The sequence below is a fragment of the Manis javanica genome, chromosome 1 (assembly GCF_040802235.1).
Source record: "Manis javanica isolate MJ-LG chromosome 1, MJ_LKY, whole genome shotgun sequence".
In the NCBI taxonomy this organism is placed as follows: Eukaryota; Metazoa; Chordata; class Mammalia; order Pholidota; family Manidae; genus Manis; species Manis javanica.
This window is the reverse complement of record NC_133156.1, coordinates 168,401,756-168,423,944: the sequence shown is the minus strand read 5'-3', so window position 1 is coordinate 168,423,944 and position 22,189 is coordinate 168,401,756. Positions and strand designations below refer to the sequence as shown.

The window sequence follows — 22,189 nt, the reverse complement described above, 5'->3', positions numbered from 1 at the left end:
TTCCTTTTGGATTGGTCACACAGTTCTCTTAATATTGTTTCATTCCTGGAGACCTTTTATCTCTCTCTGCATCAGCTTCTATGCATTCCTGTTCTCTGGATTCTATTTCATCAATGGCCTTTTGAATCTTATCCATTCTGCTTATAAGTCCTTCTAGAGATTGTTTCACTTCTGTAATGTCCCTCCAGATGTCATCCCTTAGCTCTTGTATATTTCTCTGCAGCTCCATCAGCATGTTTATGACTTTTATTTTGAATTCTTTTTCAGGAAGACGGGTTAGGTCTATCTCCTTCTCAGGGGTTGTGATTTGGTCTGTATAAAATTCTTCTGCCTTTTCATGGCGATAGAGATAGTTTGTGGAGCTGGTGCAAGTGATAGCTGGGAGAACATCCCTTCTTGTTGGTTTGTGGCCTTCCTTTCCTGGGAGAACAGTGACCTCTAGCTGGTCGTGCTGGGAAGCTGCACGCAGTTGGGGCTTCTGATTCTTGCCTGGCTGCTATGGAGTTTAGCTCCACGGTTGCTGTGGGCATGAACTGCCTCGGGCTGCTGCTCTGATATGGCAGAGCCACATCAGAGGGGAAATGGCCGGGAGGCTGTTTATCTCTGTGAGGGGCCCCTAAGAGCTTCCCTGCTTTCCAGGGGGTTAGGGTGCCCAGAGTTCCCCGGGATTCCCAGCTGCTGGGCTAAGTGTCCTGGGATCCTTCTGTCCAACTGTCGGGTCCTTGTCCCTTTAAGACTTTCAAAAAGCACTTGCTTTTCTTTGTCCCAGGGGCGCTGGCTATGGGGGCCTGCTCACAGGTCTTACTGTCCTGTTTCCCTAGTTTCCAGCACCTCACACACTCACTGTGTCTGGGCTCTGGTGTGGCAGGCTATGACTGGGTATTTAGCAGTCCTGGGCTCCCTCTCCCTCCACACTCCGACTCCTTTCCTCCTGCTGGGAGCTGGGGTGAGGGGTGCTCGGTTCCCACCGGGCCGGGGCTTGTATCTTACCACCTTCACGAGGTGCTGTGTTCTCGCAGGTCTGGATGTAGTCTGGCTGTTGTCCTGTGTCTTCTGGTCCCTCTTTTAGGAGGAGTTGTATTTGCTGTATTTTCAAAAATATATGTGGTTTTGGGAGGAGATTTCTATTGCTCTACTCATGCCCCATCTTGGCTCCCTTCTCCTAGTTCTTGTCTTTTTTAAGAACATTGAAACATATTTGACATATAACACTGTGGAAGTTTAAAGTGTACAATATGTTGACTTGATACATTTATATGTTGCAGTATGATTAGCACCTGCAAGCTCAGACCAGTAACATGTTACAAAATTATCATTTCTTTTCTGTGGTGAAAACAATTTAAGATCTAGTCTCTTAGCATCTTTGAAGACAGTAGTAGTTTTTATTATAATCTCTTAGGTGTGCATTAGCTCCCCAGGGATTATTTATCTAGTAGTTTCAAGGTTTTACCCTTAAAGTATTTATCCCCAATTCCCCACCCCCATAGCCTCTTGTAACTACCATTCTAGTCTTTGTTTTTATGAGTTCAGCTTTTTAAGATTCCACACATAAGTGAGATCCTAGAGTATTTGTCTTTGTCTGTCTGACTAACCTCACTGAGCATAGTGCCCTCAACATCCATCCATGTTGTTGCAAATGGCAGGATTTCTTTCTTTCTCTCAGCTGAATAATATTCCATTTGGTATATATACCACAGTAGCTTTATTCGTCCATTGATATACACTTGGCTATTGTGAATAATGTTGCAATTAACACGGAAGTGCATATATCACTTTAAACTCTTGTTTGCATTTCTTTTGGAAATATGTGCTATAGTGAAATTACTGGATCATATGGTTGTTCTATTTGTAATTGCTTATGCTGATTCCTGCCTTTTTCTGCTACTTTATTGAATACCCAACCCCCAGCCAATGCTCTCTAGCATTCATTCTATTTTCCTTCTGTCATCAAATTTATCTTTATCTGAATTGTAAGCAGAATTGATCAGAGTGAAATTTCCTTTTCGTAGGATAGAAGGCTTAGGATAAGGGTTAGGCATTAGAAATAAATTAGCTGTAGTAGTAAAATTTGGAAATTGCAATAAGGTAAATGAAATTTGTGTTGATCAAGATAAGAAAGGGGGAAGGAACCCATGTGACTAATAATTGGCTTATGTTGTGGATTCAACCATGAGGCATCAAAATGTAGGGCGTGGCCTTGCAGTGTGTTGGGGTCTCAGGAGGGGCCTCAGGGACCTCCTGGCTTCTGGGTTGCCATGGCTACTGGCCAATTCCTATTTGTGTTCATTTTTCTGTACTGCAATTAAGCAACAAGAACACAAGACTTATGAAGTCTAGTATTTGTTGATAAATTGGCTGATGAGTTTTCTACTATTCCCAGTTGCTGTTGTCTGTGGGTGGACAGAATGCCTTCTCTGATATAAGGCTGATTATTTGTGTGGTTTAATACACTTGTCATCTATATTTTCAGAGCCTAATGTAATGAAGCTCTTTTCTTTCAGGGCTGTGGTTTGATCCATTTTTTAAGTGGTTTTATGAAGACATAATTTATGTCATAATATTCACCAGTCTTAAGTGCACTATTCCATACATTTGAGTAAATATGTACAGTTTTAACATCTACCATCACAATCCATCTTCAGAGTACTTTCATCATGAAAAATATTTCTTTGGTCTTATTTATAATTAGTTACTGGTCCCACAATCAGCCCCAGGAAACCCTGATCCACTTTCTGGACATGTAACTTCTCCTTTTCTAGAGATTTCATGTGAATGGGATCATATAGGATGTGGTCTTTTGTATCTGACTCCCCTCAATAGGCTATTTTTGAAAGTTTGTCCATGTTTATTGCTGAGTAGTATTCCTCCAGTTTTCTAACCTGGCCCCAACCTCTGTCTTTCTACTGCTTCTCCAAGAGAAGGTATGTAGAGAGAGGCAAACTTTTCAGGATATGATTTCTGTAAATGATTCTATGGGAAAATCATTTCCAGGCTTAAGATTTGAGATCTGAAAACTTTTAAGGCAACTCAGACAATTTAATAATCAATTGAATTAATGCTTAGACTACATGAAATTGAAATTGATAGAAATTAGAAAGTAATAGATATGTATATGTCCTTTGGATTGGATATCCTGGGTGATGTATTCAGGGACCTGAAAAAAAACTGTGGTGAGAGTTGAAATTTTAAAATCTTAGAAAGACATGCAAAGTGATGTAGGACTGAGATTGAGGGGACTCTTCAAGGGAGAATGAGAACAAAGACACATATACAGTTGCAGACAGTAAAGGACTTTTGCATTTTGTCCCCCAGGTCATAGTCTTGAGGGCTAAGACTATATTTAAGGGATGATTTTAAAGTTCTTAAAGCCTCCCTGCTCTTGGCTGAGAGGCAAGGTGCTGAGTGCTCTTCCTCTCTCTGCCCTGCATACATGGTCAGGGTGAAGCACAGTGCAAGAGTGGGAAGAGAGCTGGCAAACACTCTTTGCTTCACTGAACTTGATTCAGGCTGTGGAACCTTCTCTTGGGCCCGCGTATGCACTTCCTTGTAGAATCCAGATTTACCAAGAACTCTGCTAAGTCAGTTTAGCAAGAGACCCCCACTCTGCATATCTGATCACCCTGAATAAGTAATCGGGTTCCTCACCCTCCCCATCCTCCAGGTGGTGTCTGATAAGGCTGGGATGTCTTCAGGATTAGCCAGAACCCCTTACTCCTAGTGTTTCCTCTTAATAATTGTCCATTCATTGACTCCTAAACCTCTTCTTGGCTGTAAATTCCCACTTGTTCAGGCTGTTTTCAGAATTAATCCCAACTCTATCCAAAAGCCTATTTACTCTTATTGCAATACTCCTTAATAAAATCTGCCTCTACCATTTTGCCTACTGTGAAGTTCTGGTTTTCCTTTGATGTATGTGACATTTCCTCATTTCTTGGTAGTTGAATTGGATGTGGCTGTATATGTGTTTGTGTATTTGTATGAATTTGCTTGACAGTGTCACCACATCTCCCTGAGGCTGCTGGGCACATAAGAGTGAGGCCCCTTCCCATGGTGCACTTTACATGCTCCATGCAGCTTTTTCCAAGCACACTAGGATGGGCCCTTGACTGGTGTGCAGTTCTGACTTGAGCTCTAACGTGGACAATGAGCTTCCTTCATCTTACTTCTGGTATACAGAGGGCAATGTGAAGCTGTACAATATCATGGAGAATCTCTTTGGTGTGTCCATTTACTTGGATATCTCATGTGAAATGTTTTATATTAAAACCTACATACAAAAAGAATAGAGGGGAAAAGTGGTGTAATTTATGTATAAAAACGCAACTCATTTTTGAGTATTTATTTTGTGTCCTGCAGCTTTGCTTTGTTCTTTAGTTCTAACAGTCTTGTTTTTTGGGGAATTGTCAGGGGTTTCTACATAAAAGATCGTGTCACCTGTAGTTAGTGAACATTCTTGCTTTGTTGTTGATTTTGTATGAAATGCTTTCAGGTTATACCACAGAGTATGTTTGTTTTGGGTTTTTAATATATGGTTTTTATTATATTGAGAATAGGGAAAACAAGAAAACAATACTACTTACCATTGCACCACAAAAGTTACATAGGAATCAACTTAACTAAGGAGGTCAAAAACATATACACTGAAAACTATAAAACATTGCTGAAGGAAATTAAAGAGACACAGATAAAACGGAAAGATATTCTAAGTTCATAGACTGGAAGATTTAATATTGTTAAAAAGTCCATACTACTCAGAGCAAACTACAGATTCCATGAAATGTCTATCAAAATCCCAAAGGCAATGTTTTTACAGAAATAGAAAAAATCCTAAAATTCATATGGAACCACAAAGGATCCTGATATCAAAAAAATCTTGAGAAAGAATAAAGGTCAATAATTCATACTTACTGACTTCAAAACAGTATAAAGCTACCATAACTAAAACTGTATGGTATGAGTATAAGGATAGACATATATACCAATGAAGCAAAATAAAGAGCCCAGAAATAAAGCTCATGTACATATGGTGAAATGATTGTTGACAAAGGTGCCCGGAATGCACAATGGAGAAAGACAGTCACTTTAAGAAATTGTGTCAAGAATACTGGATACCCACATGCAATAAAGAATAGAGCAAAACAGGAATAATATAATGGAATCCTTATTTAATACCATATGCAAAACTCAATTCAAAAAATCAACATAAGAACTGAACTGCAAAACTCTTAGAAGAAAATACAGGAGGAAAGCTTCATAACATTGGTTTTAGCATTGGATTCTTGGATATGACACCAAAAACATGGACAACAAAAGCAGAAATAAGCCACTGGAACTGCATCAAACTAGAAAGTCAATACTCGGCAAGAGAAACAATCAACAGAGTAAAAACGCAACCTATGCAATGGGAGAAAATATTTGCAAACTATATATCTGATAAGGATTAATATGCAAAATACATAAGAAACTCCTACAACTCAATAACAAAACCAACAAATAAACTGATTAACAAATAGGCAAAGGACTTGAATAGGCCTTTCTCCAATGAACACATGCAACAGCCAACAAGTGCATGAGAAGATGCTCAACATCGTTAATTATTAGGGAAATGCAAATCGCAAAGACTTCACGCCTATTAGGCTGGCTAACAGCAAAAAACAAAACAAAAGTCGATATGTGTTGCTGAGGTTCTAGAGAAAATGGAACCCTTGAACACTGTTGGCAGGAATGTTAATTTTTGCAGCTGTTACAGACAATAGAATGGAGTTCCAAAAAAAGTTGGAAATAGTACTAACATATGATCCAGCAATCTTACTTCTGAGTGTATATTCAAATGATTTGATATTAGGGTTCTGAAGAGTTTTTCACTCTCTGTTCATTGTGGCATTGTTAATGAGAGTCAGGATATGGAAACAACCCTGTCAACTCCACTGACAGGTGAGTGCATGAAAAGAATGTGGTGTGTGTATATACAAGGGAATATTATTCAACCTTACATTGAAGGAAATCTTACCATTTGCTACAAATGGATGGATCTAGAAGACACCATGCTAATTGAAATTAGTCATCGAAGGACAAACACTGCTTAATTCCCTTTATTTGAGGCATCTAAAATGATGAAATGTACAGAAATAGACAATAAGATAGTGATTATTAAGGAGCAGCAGGGGAATATGTGGAATTGTTGCTCAATGGGTATAAAGTTACAGTTACACAAAATAAGTAAATTGCAGAGATCTGTACAGCACAGTGCTTATAGCTAACAGTAAGGTCTTGTGCACTTAGAGGTTTGTTAAGAGCGTAGATCTCATGTTAGTGTCCTTACCAGAAAGAAGAACAACAAAGGGACATGTGAAAAAACACAACCAATATGATATTATAAACTTAAAAGTTCATGAAGAGAGTAGATCTTATAATAAGTGAGAGAGTGGTAGAAAAAATAGGTAGTCAACTTTTTTTCAAATTGGAGAAAATAGAAAATTATGGTAACATGTGTTTAGTGGCAGGGATTCAAATAAATAAACACTAATGAAAATAGGAAAGAAAATAATTGGAAGAGTGAATTTTCTTGGAACAAAACTATAAGGATGCATGCTGTTACCATGACATTAGGAGACCATACAAATAAATAAACAAGACACAGATGAAAGGAGAGAGAGAGAATGTATTAGGTTTGGCACTAATTAAGTCAGCCCTCAGCTCATTAAACAGTACAGGATTTGCCAATTTGAACTTCTTCACGGTATCATCAAATAATCATCGTGACAATAATGATACGAGCTAAATTTTGTTGACTCTTTACTTGACATCAAAGCAGTGTCTGCTGAGGGCCTTACATATCTTGTATCAGTTCTCACAACACCCCTATAACATAAGAATTTTTTTAATTGCAAGATAGTTGACATATCAGTGTCTGGTGTAGAAAATAGTGCCAATTATGCCCATGTACAAAATGCTCACCACAAGAAGTGTAGTTACCATACAGAGATATTACAGGGTTATTGACCATACTCCCTATGCTGGACTTTTCGTCTCATGAATGATTGTATAACTGGAAGTTTGTTCCTCTTGATCCCTTCCTCCTGTCTCACCCAGACCCCTCACTCCTCCCTTCTGGCCGCCACCCATTCGTTGAAATCACATGGTGTGTGTCGTCCTCTGTCTGACTTATTTCACTTGGCATAATGCCCTCTAGCTTCAGCAGTAGGAAGAGCTTCACCTAAATTTTAAGAGTGGAGAGCGGCAGGTTCACATAAACCTTCCATACATGGAGTAAAAATCCTTTCAAGATTTGGTTTTGGCCATAATTTCCCCCCAAATATTGTCTGTTTTTTGTCCTCTCCTTTCCTGGGGCAAACTTGGAGCACTCTTTTCTGTTCCCTGTGGTTGTGGGAAGGGTAGGGTCTGGTATCTCTTTCATTTATTTACTTGGAGATTAGAGTCCCTCTGTCCCCCAGCTCAAATTAGGTCCCACATGAGGACATCTTGGGCCCATCTTCTATTGTTCTGGTCCTGAAACCCAAGCTTAAGTGTTTGAAGATTAACACTGTATTTAGAATAAAAGTGGCTTCAGTGATCCAACATTTTCTGGTCGTAGATTTAACAGTAAGTTGGGCCCAACTATCTGCGTTTTCTTTTTGTCCCTTCCTTTCCCTTCTGCTTCCCTCCCTCCCACCCTCCTTCCTTTTATCCCCAAATGTTTTATGATTTCACCAGGATTGCTGATAGGAAGAATATAGTCTAACATTTCTGGAAACTGAGCCCATTTAAAGACATTTTGGATTTGAATAGAAGCTCTTTATTAGATCTTCAAGCGGCAGGTAGTTTTAGAGCTTCTAACATTAATTTGAGAGCTTCTGCAGTGACCTCTGTGTCTTTTCTAGTCACCCGACTACATCTCAGTGATGGCGTGTTTGGCTTGTGGTTTACAGTGGAGACTTTCACAATATGCAGCTTATGAAACTCACTTCTTTGCTCAGTGATTGCTTTGCATAGACCCCTCCAGGCCCAGAGCAGCTGCTCAGGGTTTATAAAAGGGGTTTTTGCCATGGGAGCTGAGCTGCAGCAGGGGGGCAGGCGCAGCAAGATGGTGTCACAGACGCAGGTCCTCACGTTCTTGTTGCTCTGGGTCACAGGTGAGAAATTCACAAGTGCCACAATCCTTTTGGAGTGAGTAATATCTTTTAAGAGTTAAAAAATTTTTAGATGTAATTAGAAATACTGGCTATTTCCAATAGAGGCTCAATTTGTATTGGCATGCAATGCCATTAGACTGTTTTTAAAAGGACATATTTCAAGGTGTGTAGGATAAAGTGGTGTGTGTGTGTCATCCTTACCCATTTGTGATTGCAGGTGCCTGCGGGGACATCGTGATGACCCAGTCTCCAGCCTCCTTGGCTGTGTCTCCAGGACAGAGGGTCACCATAAACTGCAGGGCCAGTCAGAGTGTTAGCAGCTACGTAGCCTGGTACCAGCAGAAGCCTGGGCAGGCTCCAAAACTGCTCATCTACTCGGCTTCCACACGTGCATCTGGGGTCCCTGACCGCTTCAGTGGCAGTGGGTCTGGGACAGATTTCACTTTCACCATCAGCAGCACCCAGGCTGAGGATTTGGCAACTTATTACTGCTACCAGCATTATAACTATCCTCCCACAGTGCTTCAGCCTCGAACACAAACCCCAGGGCCGCGGGCCAGTGCATCCCTGCTGGGCCCGCTGCTTCCTTCTAGCAGAGCTTTGAACTCACACATCCCTCTATGAGCCTGAGAGGTCCCACCTCCTGACTGATTCCTGGCAGTAGGTAGGGCCCAAGAAGAAATTACATCAGGTGGATTTTTTGTATCCATTTTCATGGGAGATTTTTTTTGAAGAACAACCCTCTGAAGATCTCTTAGAGATGCTCCCAGGAGTTGTGTCATAGGGACGTGCATGTTCCCAATGGACAGGTCCCCTGAGTGAGCCAGGAAGGTCGGGCACCCTCTCTCAGCACGTCCCGTGAATTGTACACGCTGGTGGATCAATTCTCTCTTACCGGTTCCTCCTTGACTGGCTCATTTCTATTTTAATTCCTTATTCTCAGGGCCTTCCTTCTTTATCTGCAATCGCCCTACAACTCTGGACCTTCCCTATAGAAAACCCTTGGCCTCTCCTATTCAAAACCTTCCATGTAACATGTAGCATCCCTCTCCTGTGATTCCTTTCCATGGACCCTGTTCTCCAGCCAATACTTTCTGGCCACTGTCATTGCAGCTGCTCTCCCACTGGTTCCCTTTTGTACCACCCTTTGCTCTTGGGTGAGTCTCTAATTCTTTCAGCTGTCATTCTAGAAAGATCTGGTAGTGTCCCTCAGTGCCTTTTGTCATCATATATCAACTTTCCTTGTAAAGCCCTCCCTTGGATTTGTGAGTGAAGGAAGTCATGGCTCTAAGCATGCTATAAGTTGAATTTCTTGGATTACATGTAATTAATTTTAGTGCTGTTCCCTCACCTTCTTCTGAAATAAGGAAATTTAGCTTCAGGAACAATTGCTGCAAACCTGACCAGTCTCCTCTGAACACTAGTATACATAACAGCTTCTCCCAGTAATTAGAAATATAATTGATGTATTGATATTAAGGAATCCATATCATTCATTTCTTCAAGATATGATTTTTGAGTGCATGTTATGTGTCAAGAGCACAAATATCTGCTTTCACTCCATTTGGGAGAGACAGACAATACACAGCTTTTTAAGTGCTACAAAGAAAAATAAAGAAAGCCAGGGGGTAAACCTAGTTGGCTAGAAGGAGACATCTAAAATTGAATGTGGTATTAGTTAGCTATTGTCATGTATTAAAACACCCACAAAAGGGTAGTTGCTCAAGATGGCAGTGTTTTTATTGCTGTCATGCTTATGGTTAGCTGAGCAGTTCTGTTAATATGGGCCACGCTTGATTGACCGTGGCTGGGTGGCTCATGTATTTGAAGTTGGCTAACAGGTCACCTCTGTGCTAGCTGACAGAGGAAGGCTCATGTCACTTCTCCTTCCCATTTGTGTAGCTGGCTAACCATCAGCTGGGGCTGCTTAGGTGACTGGCTTCATGTCTCTCCTCATCTGGTAGATGGCACTCAACTTCCAAGGCAGTTGGCAGGGTCCTGAGAGAGAGAGAAAGAGAGAGAGAGAGAGAGAGAGAGAGAGCACATACCACCTGCTGAAGCCTAGCCTCGCAGTGACACAGTGTCCCACTGCCACATTCTAGACCAGTGCAATTGATGCTATTGAAGAAGGTAAATGGCCCCTGCTTCTTGACACAGCAACCACAGAGTGAGATGGAATAAAGCACGGGTATGGGGAGGCATAAAGATGGGGACCAGTTTCTGCATGCATGCATGGGTGGTCATAGAACGTTACTTTGAGAATATATGACTTAATCGATGTTTTAATGTAGAGAAGAAATGAGCAGTAGGAATACTTCCAGGAAATAGAGTCCCAGTTTGAGGAAACAGCACATTTCTGAGGAGATCTGTGATCACACATAGAAAAAGAAGGAAGGCAATGTTGCTAAAATGGAGTGTGCAAGGGGGACAGCAGGGGAAGTAAGATCAAAGGCCACGCTGTGTAGGACGCTGTGGGCCTCTCTGAGGACTGGGGTTTGTTTGAAGGATGTGGTCAGTGGGAGAGCTCTGAATAGGGAAGAGGGAGCAGGAGGTCTGGCCCTGAGGGGACTCTCCACCTGGGGACTTTGTCTCACCTGGACGCAGGAGCAGGGGCTCAGGATCTGGGATGGTGGTACCACTTGCTGCCTGCCACCCTCCCAGGGGCCTAGACCATGTCTGTAGAAGAAACCTGTTTGCCTGCCTCTGACCACAGGGCTGGCTGTGGGGGGCAGTGAGGAGGTTGCTGCAAATCCCCAGGAGGATGAGGCGGGGCTTGTGGAGTCGGGTTTTGGTTGCACCTGGTGATGCTTTGGCAGGAGCCCAGAGCTGCTCCTGAGGAGGAGGTGGTGGTGACTGTGACCCCCTCATGGCATATAGACACAGGTCCAGTCCTGAGGGGGGTGCCTTCTGTGCTCATAATCCCTGGAGGGCCCGGGTCCCTGTGAGGTGCAGGCAGCTCTCCTGTGAGGACCCAGAGCAGTTCTGGGAGGTTCAGGCCGGCCGAGGGTCCCTGCGCCTGTGTAAGCTGGGGCCCTTCATTCCAGGTGCTCCTTTCCACAGGGATGAGTCGGGGTGTGGGGCTGTGGCCCAGGAACAGGAGAACATAGGACTTTTTCTCTCAAGCTATCCTCAGTGGATTTAGCCCTTGGTTGTTCAGGTGTTCATTAAACCAGCCTGAGATAGAATCAGACTAAGGTTTTTCACTCTCCCCAATGGTGCCCATTTGTCCTGGAGTGGCCATTTCTGCTGCCCTTTGGATGAAATCTCAGGCAAATCCTTCATCCTTTGTAGTAATTCTTAAATAATAGTGCCATGTCTACATTTCTTGTCGCAGTTGGTTTCCTTGGTGCCTGGCAATGCTGGCCTCTGAGGGGGTGAGTACCTCACTGTCCTCTGTCCCCACGTTCAGTCCACAGAGAGCTGTTGTCTGAGGAGGGAGAAGAGTTGGGAGGCACCAGCTCTCCGTCCGTGTCTGCACCCCAGTATCTCTGGATTTTCCATGTGTGAGGACAGTGCTTACTGCTCCCAGGGCGGGGGTTGCTGTAATTCATCAAGGCCCCCACCTCTCAGGGCTGCACCCTCACCTCTCAGAGCAGCGCCTCAGCCCCATCTCACCTTTGGTTTCCTCAGGCAGGAAGCAGATGTGCAGCCCCAAAAGTACCACCCATTCTTCTGGAAAAACATGATTCTCTCCAAGGCTTCCAGGAGGGGGAAGGTGGGACTCAATAACAGACCCTTAAAGGGCTTTTCCTAATTTCTATTTATTGATGGCCTTAGTGGTGATTCTTTGTAAAAGAGTCAGTGTCAAAAAGTAGTTTTCAGAAAAATTGGAAGCGTCTCTCATCTTGGAAGCTCTTCCAGAAACAGGGCTGAGATGGTCCCAGTGTCCTGTCCCATGCCAGGTGCCAGGAGGAGTGCACTCAGTTTGGGGCCCATGTGACAGCAGACCTTGAGTCGGTCTCTCTCTCAGGCCCATGGAGAAGGGAGGCCTTGGGAACGGGAAGTTGGTTCCCAAAGGGAGGCAGCCCTGGAGGTGAGGCTGTGTTGTCACCTTCTCTGCAGAGGAGACAGTGACCTCTGCCCCTCCCGAGCCCAGGGCTGACCCTCCCCCAGCTCTGTCCTCCCTCTTTTAGCTCCACTCACCAGCCCCTCCACATGTACCTCAAACGCACTGCATCTGCATCATGTCCTCAGGTACACTGGCATCTGCCTCCTGACTTTCCTCTGCGTTTCAGCTCCTGTTTCTACTAGAACCTGACAAATGGTCTTCTAGATTTGATGGTTGTTCTATGTGAGAAAAACCTGATTATTAGTTAATCTCCATTATTCCTGTTTGACATATGTTTATACTAGTCATGTCCTAAGCCACTTCTAAGCCGTTAGGTGGGCTGGCTTTGGATCAGGTGACACTCTCTTCCAGTAGAACATTTCCAGTTGTTCAGTGTTATTCTTAACTTGATCCCTGTTTCTGGCCTGTGTTTGTGAAGATCCCACCTGAACCACAAGGGAAATCAACCTTCTCTGGACTTGTGATCTCACTTTATCTAGTTCCTGTCTTTTTTAAGAACATTGAAACATATTTGACATATGACACCATGGAAGTTTAAAATGTACCATATTTTCACTTGATACATTTATATGTTGCAATATGATTAGCACCATAGCTGGATAACTCCTTTATCATGTTACAAAATTATCATTTCTTTTTTGTGGTGAAAACAATTTAAGATCTAGTCTCTCAGCAACTTTGAAGTTTACAACTTTAAAAATAATAATTTTTATTTTAATTGCTAATCTGTGCATTTGCTCCCCAGGGCTTATTTTTTGCTAGTTTCAAGTTTTTACCCTCAAACAATTTATCCCCAGTATATCAGTACACTAGTCTCTGGTAACTACTATTCTAGTCTTTGTCTTTATAAGTTCAGCTTTTTAAGATTCCACACATAAGTGAGATCCTAGAATATTTGTCTTTGTGTGTCTGACTAACCTCACTGAGCATAACGCCCTCAAGGTCCATCCATGTAGCTGCAAATGGCAGGATTTCTTTCTTTCTCACGGCTGAATGATATTCCATTGGGTATACATACACAGATGCTTTATTCGTCCATTGTTGGACACTCGGCTATTGTGAATAATGCTGCAATTAACACGTGAGTGCATATATCACTTTAAACTCTTGTTTGCATTTCCTTTGGAAATATGTGCTCTAGTGAAATTACTGAATCATCCATTTGTAGTTATTTATGGTGATTCTTGCCTTTTTCTGCTCTTTTTCAATTACTGAAGCCCCACCCAATCACTCTCCATTGTCCATCCGGTTTTCCTATTGTCATAGAACTTATCTACGTCTCATTGTAAGCACAATTGATCAGAGGTGGAGCTTTTTAATTTGGAGTATAGAAGGGTGAGGCAGTAGAAATAAACTAGCTTAAGTAGTAAAATTTGGTAAATACAATACGGTCAATGAAATTTGTGCTGATCCATATAAGAAAGGGAGAAGGTATCCTTGTGACTAATAAATTGTTTATGTAGTTGTGGACTCCAACAGGAGGCACCAAAATGCTGGGCCTGGCCCTGTGGGATGTGGGGGTCTCAGGAGAGGCTTTCTGGTTGCCATGGTTACTGGGCCTCTCTCTGAGGAAAGTCAGCCAGAGGGAGACAAAGGACAAACAACTGGACTTCTGAGTTAGATGAGAGATCACGTGCTGCCCAGTGAGCTCCTGTTTGGGGAAAGTTACTGGGAGCCCCTTGGGAGGGGTTTGGAGAACACAAAGTATTTGCTCCTGAGAGAGAAAGCATTTCGGTGACTGATAAAGGGTTAACTCTTGACATGTGTGCTTGGGTTCACAGGGGCTTGTCCTTTCCCCCAGGTGTTTGGTTTATGGTGCCTGGACATAAGCAAACTGAGGCTTGATGCAGCATATTGACTCAGTTTCCTGAAAGAGACCTCAAGGGAAGTCAGCAGAGTTCGTCCTGGACTTCTGAGTTCCTGACCCCATCAATATATCAAAGGCACAAAGGAAGGAGCAGGGCTGGTGGTGCGGGAACATGTCACTTACCCCCTTGTCCCTGCAGCCCCAGGGGGAGCATGGCTGCTACTGTCAGTGTACTCTGAGGAGAGTTTTGTCCCTTCTGTTTATTTGAAATGAATGGCAAGCTTTCAGGAAATTGCACAAAGATTGAAGACCCTCTTAATCCCTTCCCTCAGCTCCCTCAAATGTTAACATTTTGCCACATTTGCTCTCTTATCCTTTCTCCATGTAGATACAATTCTTTTCTCCCCTGAATGTCTGAAAGGTAAGCTCTGGGCATGAAAACACCAAGTAATTTCCTAATAAAAAATGGTGTTTTCTTACATTGCCATAGGTCAATTCTCAAATTTGAAAATTAACAGATACAACCGTGCTATCTAACCCATGGGCTGGCGTGGGAGTTGGTGTTCTGAATCTTTTTGTTTTTGCAGGATCTTAAACTTCCTTGCTCTCCTTTGTCCCATCACTGCCCAGACTCCAGAGCGTGCCTTTCCCTCCTGTTCATGCTCCACTTTCCCGAAAATGCCGCCTTTCCGTGCTGCCTCCCTGCGTCCTGGGCACTTGATCGAGCCCGTCCTGCTGCGCCCCTGCTCTGTGACACCAGGGCTCCTCAGTATTTTCATGAAAAGTGGAATTTCTCTCACAGGTAATTTAAGATCAATTTTCTGTTTTCCTCTGTATAGCTTTTCTGGTCCTCGCTGGTTTTCTGCACGGACCAGTGGCTCTTGTGATGGAATGGGTATATTTTTCTACTTTCATCTGGTTTAGCGGGTAGTTTATGGTGCAGTTATGCTAACAAGATAGGTTTTACGTCGTCAGTATCTTATTTTCTGGTGATCTGCACAGCTTCTGAAATACGTACGGAGAGATCCTGGTTTGGGCAGCTGTCATTACTGCTTAAATAACCTCTCCGGGTAACTCCTGAAGCACATCCCTCCCGTGGTCATGTGGGACCCCCTCTCCCTGCAGCCCCGTGGATCAGGAGTCCTCGGGCCCCAGAGGTTGCCCCCAGCACAGGACCAGGAGGAAGGGGGCCCTGAGGAGGGGTTAGTGATGGATGTCAGGCAGGTGTGTGTCCTCGGGCTTCTTCCAATTTTTTTGTCACTGCGGAAAATGGCAATTGCTGCCGAGTAACCATTGTCATCTTGTCCTCATGAGCAGGAGTGGACTTCCGGGGAGCAGCAAGGGAAATATTTACGGCTTCCCAGGTGGGCTGGGTCCAGGCTCTCATGAGGAATTTTTCTCTGACACACCTGCAGAAGAAAGCAGCCCTTCCCTGAGGCTCAGGATGACCAAGAGGAGGCCCCGTTACTACCCAGAGGACCAAGAAGCGTTCAGCCACTTCTGGATTTGCCCTGAGGTGGTTCAGAGACCTTTAAACTGCAGGTGAGAGGACAGGTTCATTGTGCATCATCGAACCCCTCCTCGGGCTCTTCAGGTGACATTGGGGTGGTTCTAAGGTGTAAGAAGGCTGACAACAGGCTGTGGTGAACTGAACATTGTCCCTAGTACCCTTGGTACTACTGTGTGTTGAGGGTGGGGTGTCCATCTGACGTAATTATTGACAGGGAGGAAAACAAGCTCATAATTCAGTTTCCTGTTACCAAGTTTATCCGGGGTATGTCAGGGTGTTCAGCCCTGCCCACGGACGCATTGATTTATTCCCACCAGTCAAAGTCTTAGACAATAGTGAGCAGACACGATATTGCTGTCTTCATGTCCATGTTCTCCTGGGGGAGTCACCAATGATGAAAGAAAGCAGGAGAAATTGATCACAGTCAGCGGTATGTGCTGTGAGGGAGATCCGACCAGGCAATGCCCTCACTGGGTGGGTGTGAACAAGGGCTTCATGGAGCAGGCGTTCGGAGAGGACCTCTCTGCAGAGCTGTCAGCAGGCCACTGGCTGGAACGTGGGCCGGAAGTGGCATGTGTAAGTGTCCAGCAGAGGGAGGGTGCAGGACAAAGGCCCAGAGGCAGGGCCGGGCTTGGCACATCCAGGCAGTGGGGACGCAGGAGACTCAAGGTGGATGCACAAGTCGGAGGAGGATGTGATTCACAGTCCACTGCCCACCCCTGCCATCTACTAGAGGTGCCACCGTGGAACTCCTGGGTAAATCATGAAGGGCAGACTGGACTTGACATTCCTCAGGTCTTTCCTTCCAGGGATGGCTAATATCCAAGGTTAGTCTCCTGGGAGATGGGAGGTCAGTGACAAATTAACTAATAAGACTCAAATTCTTGCCCCACAACTGAAATTCAATAACTATCTGTCCATGAATCAAATAGAAGTTGTTTTTGATATTAAAGCTCATTATCCTCCTGAAGGAAAAGGAGCTGCCTCCTCTCTCATGAACCACAGGAGCTCTGGAGAGCTTTGGTTTCCCCCCTTGCCCCTGAACCTCCCCAGGAGCAGGGAGCCCCGCTGCCCCATGCTCACTCCTCTCAGATGCGCTGCTCTAGGGCCTCCCTGGGTGTCCCTTCCTTCTTGGTCACTAGCTGTGTGTTCCTAGGCAAAGTGTCTGCACCAGGAGAGGGAGGAGGGACGGACGGGAGCAGGCAGAGGGAGCATGTCCCCCTGGGCTGGAGAGGCCCTGAGCAGACCTGCTCCCAGGGGCAGATGGGGGAAGGACTCACTGCCGTGCCTGCTCTGCCCACTGGCGTCTCCTCCCTGACCTCCCTGTCAGCTCAGCCCCACCTGCCAAAGGGCCGTGAGACCCTCAGCACGTCCCTCCCGGAGTTGTTTTCTCACCATAGCCTCGGGAGTGGGGAAAGCCTGGTGGCCCACTCAGAACCCTGTCCCTCTGTTCACACATCACCACCTGTCACTCCCCAACTTCCAGCCCACCCGCCCTCTTTCTCTGCTCACTTCCCTCTCTCCACAGCAGTGGGACCTCAGCTGCATATCCCTAGCTGCCCACCCCTGTGAACAACGGTCCCCACCCCCTGGCGCCCCCCGAGCTCATCAGCGGTTTTTTTTTTGTTGCTGTTATCATTAATCTACAATTACATGAAGAACTTCATGTTTACTAGGGTCCCCCTTCACCAAGGCCACCCCACAAACCCCATTATAGTCACTGTCCATCAGTGTAGTAAGATGTTGTAGAATCACTATTTGTCTTCTCTGTGTTGCACAGCCCTTCCCGTGCGCCTTCCCACATTATGCATGCTAAACGCATTACCTGCTTTCATCTTCTCCGCCCTTATCCCTCCCTTCCCTCCCATTCTCCCCAGTCCTTTTCCCTTTGGTAATTGTTAGTCCATTCTTGGGTTCTGTGATACTGCTGCTGTTTTGTTCCTTCAGTTTTTCTTTGCTCTTTTACTCCACATATGAGTGAAATCATTTGGTATTTGTCTTTCTCCACTTGGCTTATTTCACTGAGCATAATACCCTCTAGCTCCATCCATGTTGTTGCAAATGGTAGGATTTGTTTACTCCTTATGGCTGAATAATATTCCATTGTGTATATGTACCACATCTTCTTTATCCATTCATCTACTGATGGACACTTTGGTTGCTTCCATTTCTTGGCTATTGTAAATAGTACTGTGATAAACATAGTGGTACATCTGTCTTTTTCAAACTGGGCTGCTGCATTCTTATGGTAAATTCCTAGAAAGGGAATTCCTGGGTCAAATGGTAACTCTATTTTGACCATTTTGAGGAACCTCCATAATGCTTTTCCACAATGGTTGAACTAGTTTACATTCCCACCAGCAGTGTAGGAGGGTTCCCTTTTCTCCACAACCTCGCCAACATTTGTTGTTGTTTGTCTTTTGGATGGTGGTGATCCTTACTGGTGTGAGGTGATATCTCATCATGGTTTTAATTTGCATTTCTCTGATGACTAGTGATGTGGAGCATCTTTTCATGTGTCTGTTGGCCATCTGAATTTCTTCTTCGGAGAACTGTCTGCTCAGCTCCTCTGCCCATTTTTTAATTGGATTATTTGCTTTTTGTTTGTTGAGGTGCATGAACTCTTTATATATTTCGGATGTCAACCCTTTATTGGATCTGTCATTTATGAATATATTCTCTCATACTGTAGGGTACCTTTTTGTTCTATTGATGGTGTGCTTTGCTGTACAGAAGCTTTTCATCTTGAAGTAGTCCCACTTGTTCATTTTTGCTTTTGTTTTCCTTGCCCTGGGAGATATGTTCATGAAGAAGTTTCTTATGTTTATGTGCAAGATATTTTTTCCTATGTTTCTTTCTAAGACTTTTATGGTTTCATGACTTACATTCAGGTCTTTGATCCATTTTGAATTTACTTTTGTGTATGGGGTTAGACATTGGTCCAGTTTCATTCTCTTACATGTAGCTGTCCAGTTCTGCCAGCACCATCTGTTGAAGAGACTGTTATTTCCCCATTGTATGTCCATGGCTTCTTTATCATATATTAATTGACTATATATGTTAGAGTTAATGTCTGGAGTCTCTATTCTGTTTCACTGGTCTGTGGCTCTGTTCTTGTGCCAGTACCAAACTGTCTTGATTACTGTGGCTTAGTAGTAGATCTGTAAGTTGGGGAGTGAGATCCACCCCCCCACTTTATTCTTCCTTCTCAGGATTGCTTTGGCTATTCGGGGTTTTTGGTGTTTCCATATAAATTTTTGAACTATTTGTTCCAGTTCGTTGAAGAATGTTGTTGGTAATTTGATAGGGATTGCATCAAATCTGTATATTCCTTTGGGCAAGATGGCCATTTTGATTATATTAATTCTTCCTAACCAGGAGCATGGGATGAGTTTCCATTTGTTAGTGTCCTCTTTAATTTCTCTTAAGAGTGTCTTATAGTTTTCAGGGTATAGGTCTTTCACTTCTTTGGTTAGGTTTATTCCTAGGTATTTTATTCTTTTTGATGCAATTGTGAATGGAATTGTTTTCCTGATTTCTCTTTCTATTGGTTCATTGTTAGTGTATAGGAAAGCCCCAGATTTCTGTGTGTTAATTTTGTATCCTGCAACTTTGCTGTATTCCAATATCAGTTCTAGTAGTTTTAGAGTGGAGTCTTTAGGGTTTTTTTAATGTACAATATAATGTCATCTGCAAATAGTGACAGTTTAACTTCTTCTTTACCAATCTGGATTCCTTGTATTTCTTTGTTTTGTCTAATTGCCATGGCTAGGACCTCCAGTACTATATTAAATAACACTGGGGAGAGTGGGCATCCCTGTCTTGTTTCTGATCTCAGAGGAAAAGCTTTCAGCTTCTCACTGTTCAGCATGATGTTAGCTGTGGGTTTATCATATATGGCCTTTATTATGTTGAGGTACTTGCCCTCTATAACCATTTTGCTGAGAGTCATGAATGGATGTTGAATTTTGTCGAATGCTTTTTCAGCATCTATGGCGATGATCATGTGGTTTTTGTCCTTCTTTTTGTTCATGTGGTGGATGATGTTGATGGATATTCGAATGTTGTACCATCCTTTAATCCCTGGGATGAATCCCACTTGGTCGTGGTTTATCATCCTTGTGATATATTTTTGAATTCGTTTTGCTAATATTTTGTTGAGTATTTTTGCATCTATGTTTATCAGGGATATTGGTCTGTAATTTTCTTTTTTGGTGGAGTCTTTGCCTGGTTTTGGTATTAGGGTGATGTTGGCTTCATAGAATGAGTTTGGGAGTGTTCCCTCCTCTTCTATTTTTTGGAAAACTTTAAGGAGAATGGGTATTGTGTCTTCTCTGTATGTCTGATGAAATTCTGAGGTAAATCCATCTGGCCCGGGGGTTTTGTTCTTGGGTAGTGTTTTGAATACCTCTTCAATTTCTTTGCTCATAATTGGTTTGTTTAAGTTTTGTGTTTCTTCCTTGGTCAGTCATGGAAGGTTGTATTTTTCTAGGAAGTTGTCCATTTCTTCTACGTTTTCCAGCTTGTTAGCATATAGGTTTTCAAAGTATTGTTTAATAATTCTTTGTATTTCTGTGGAGTCTGTGGTGATTTTTCCTTTCTTGTTTCTGATTCTGTTGATATGTGTTGATTCTCCTTTACTCTTAATAAGTTTGACTAGAGGCTTATCTATTTTGTTTATTTTCTCAAAGAACCAGCTCTTGGTTTCATTGATTTTTTCTATTGTTTTATTCATCAGTGGTTTTCAGGAAAATTGTCTCAAGTGTTGTTCTTGCACAATGTATAGGAAACCGTAGTCCATGGGCCAAGTCTTGCCTGTGGCTGTGGATCATTTTTTAAAATTAAGGTATTATTGATATACACTCTTATGAAGGTTTCATTTGAAAAAGCAATGCGGTTACTATATTCACACATATTACCATGTTCCCCCTGATGCCCCATTGCAGTCACTGTCCATCAGTGTAGTGAGATGCCGCCTTGTACTCTAAACACCTTCATTGGGATATAATTCTCCTGCTGTACAGTTCACTTAGTTAAGGTATATATTTCAGTGCTTTTCATGTTCACATGTGTGTGCACCTTTCTCCACGGTAGTTGCAGAACATTTTCATCACCTTGAAAAGAAACCTGCACCTTCAGTTGGATCACACCCTGTGTCCCCATTACTCCCCCAGCTCCAGGCACCACATGTCTACTTTTGTCTCCACAGATTGACCTGTCCTGGACCTTTCATATAATGGAATCGTGGAATATGTAGCATTTTGTGACCGCTTCTTTTCCTTTGCATAATACTGTCAAAGTTCTTCAATGTTGTAACATGCATCAGTGCTTCATTTCTTGTTTTAGCTGAATGCTATTCCGCCATGTGGATATATTACATTTTGTTTATCTATTCGTCATTTGAGGGACATTTGGGTTGTTTCCACTTTTGATTTATTTTGAATAATGCTGCTCCCATCATTCATTTTAAAGTCTTTGCGTGGGTATGTTTCATTTCTCTTGTGTTTGTATGAGGATCCAGAATTAACAAGTCACGTGGTAACTCAATATTTAACTTTCAGAGGCACTGCCCAGTTTGTTTCCAGAGGGACTGTGCCATTTTCCTTTCATACCAGTGATGCATGATGTGCAGTCTCTCCACATGCTCACCATCTCTTATTATTGTTTGCCTTGAGTACAGCTATTCTAATGCATGTGAAATGGTGTCAGTTTACCCTTCCCTAATGACTAGTCATTCTGGGCACCCTTTCATGTGGTCATTGCATCTGTATATTTTCTGTAGAGAAATGTCTGTTCATATTCTTTTTCCATTTTAAATTGAATTGTCTTTGTTATCAACTTGTAATAGCTTTAATATATTCTGAATACTAAAACCTTATCAGATATACAATTTGCAGATGTTTCTCCACTTCTGTGAGTTGCACTTTCACTTTTTTGATTGTGTCCTTTGATGCACAAAATTTCTAATTTTCAGGAAGTCCAAATTTTCTTTTCTTCTTTTGTTACTCGTGCATCCCATCTCAAGTCTAGGAAACCATTTCTAAATTGAAGGTTAAGGGAATTTACCTCAATAATTTTTGTGTGAGTTTTAGCACTTACATTTAAATCTTGTTCCAGTATTTTTGCATAATTTTGTCTTTAGTGTAAAATATGTTTTTTTTGCATATGGATGTTTTCGTAGTCCCAGCACCACTCGTTGAAAAGACTATTCTCTCCCACATTGGACCGTCTTGGAATATATGTAAAGCTTTATTGGAACTCAGCCATGCTTAGTAATTTACATGTCATCTATGATTGATAGAGTTGTGTAAGTGCAACAAGGACCATGTGGCCTACAAAATCTAATAAACTTATTGTCTGGTCCTTTACAGTAAGTGTGTCAACCTCCACTATATATAAATTATGCAGTCTTAAACCCACTAAAAAAGGGACATTTTGTTAATCACAGTAGGAAGGGACTTCCCTCTGAAGTTTCTTGCATCATTTCAATTCTTATTTTTGTTTATTGTTCTGTATTACAATTAAGGGAACAGAAAGGCAAGATTTATTGAAGCCTACTATTTGTTGATAAATTGGCCAGTGAGTTCCCCACTATTCGCAATCATTGTCTGTGGGTGGATAGAATCCTCTTTGTGATATAAGGTTGATTATTGTGTTGGTGGATTAATACC

At 42.8% G+C, this 22,189-nt stretch overlaps 1 long non-coding RNA gene and 1 gene segment (V, D, J or C); one reads left to right on the top strand and one right to left on the bottom strand.

Annotated features, from left to right (window-relative positions):
- The window catches only part of LOC118971267 (immunoglobulin kappa variable 2-28-like), a 628,396-nt gene that overhangs the window by 83,841 nt on the left and 522,366 nt on the right, over positions 1-22,189 (bottom strand).
- On the top strand, positions 7,912-8,438 carry LOC140850461 (uncharacterized). The gene is made up of 2 exons (XR_012133327.1): positions 7,912-8,132; positions 8,350-8,438. It is a non-coding gene; the product is annotated as an uncharacterized lncRNA (long non-coding RNA).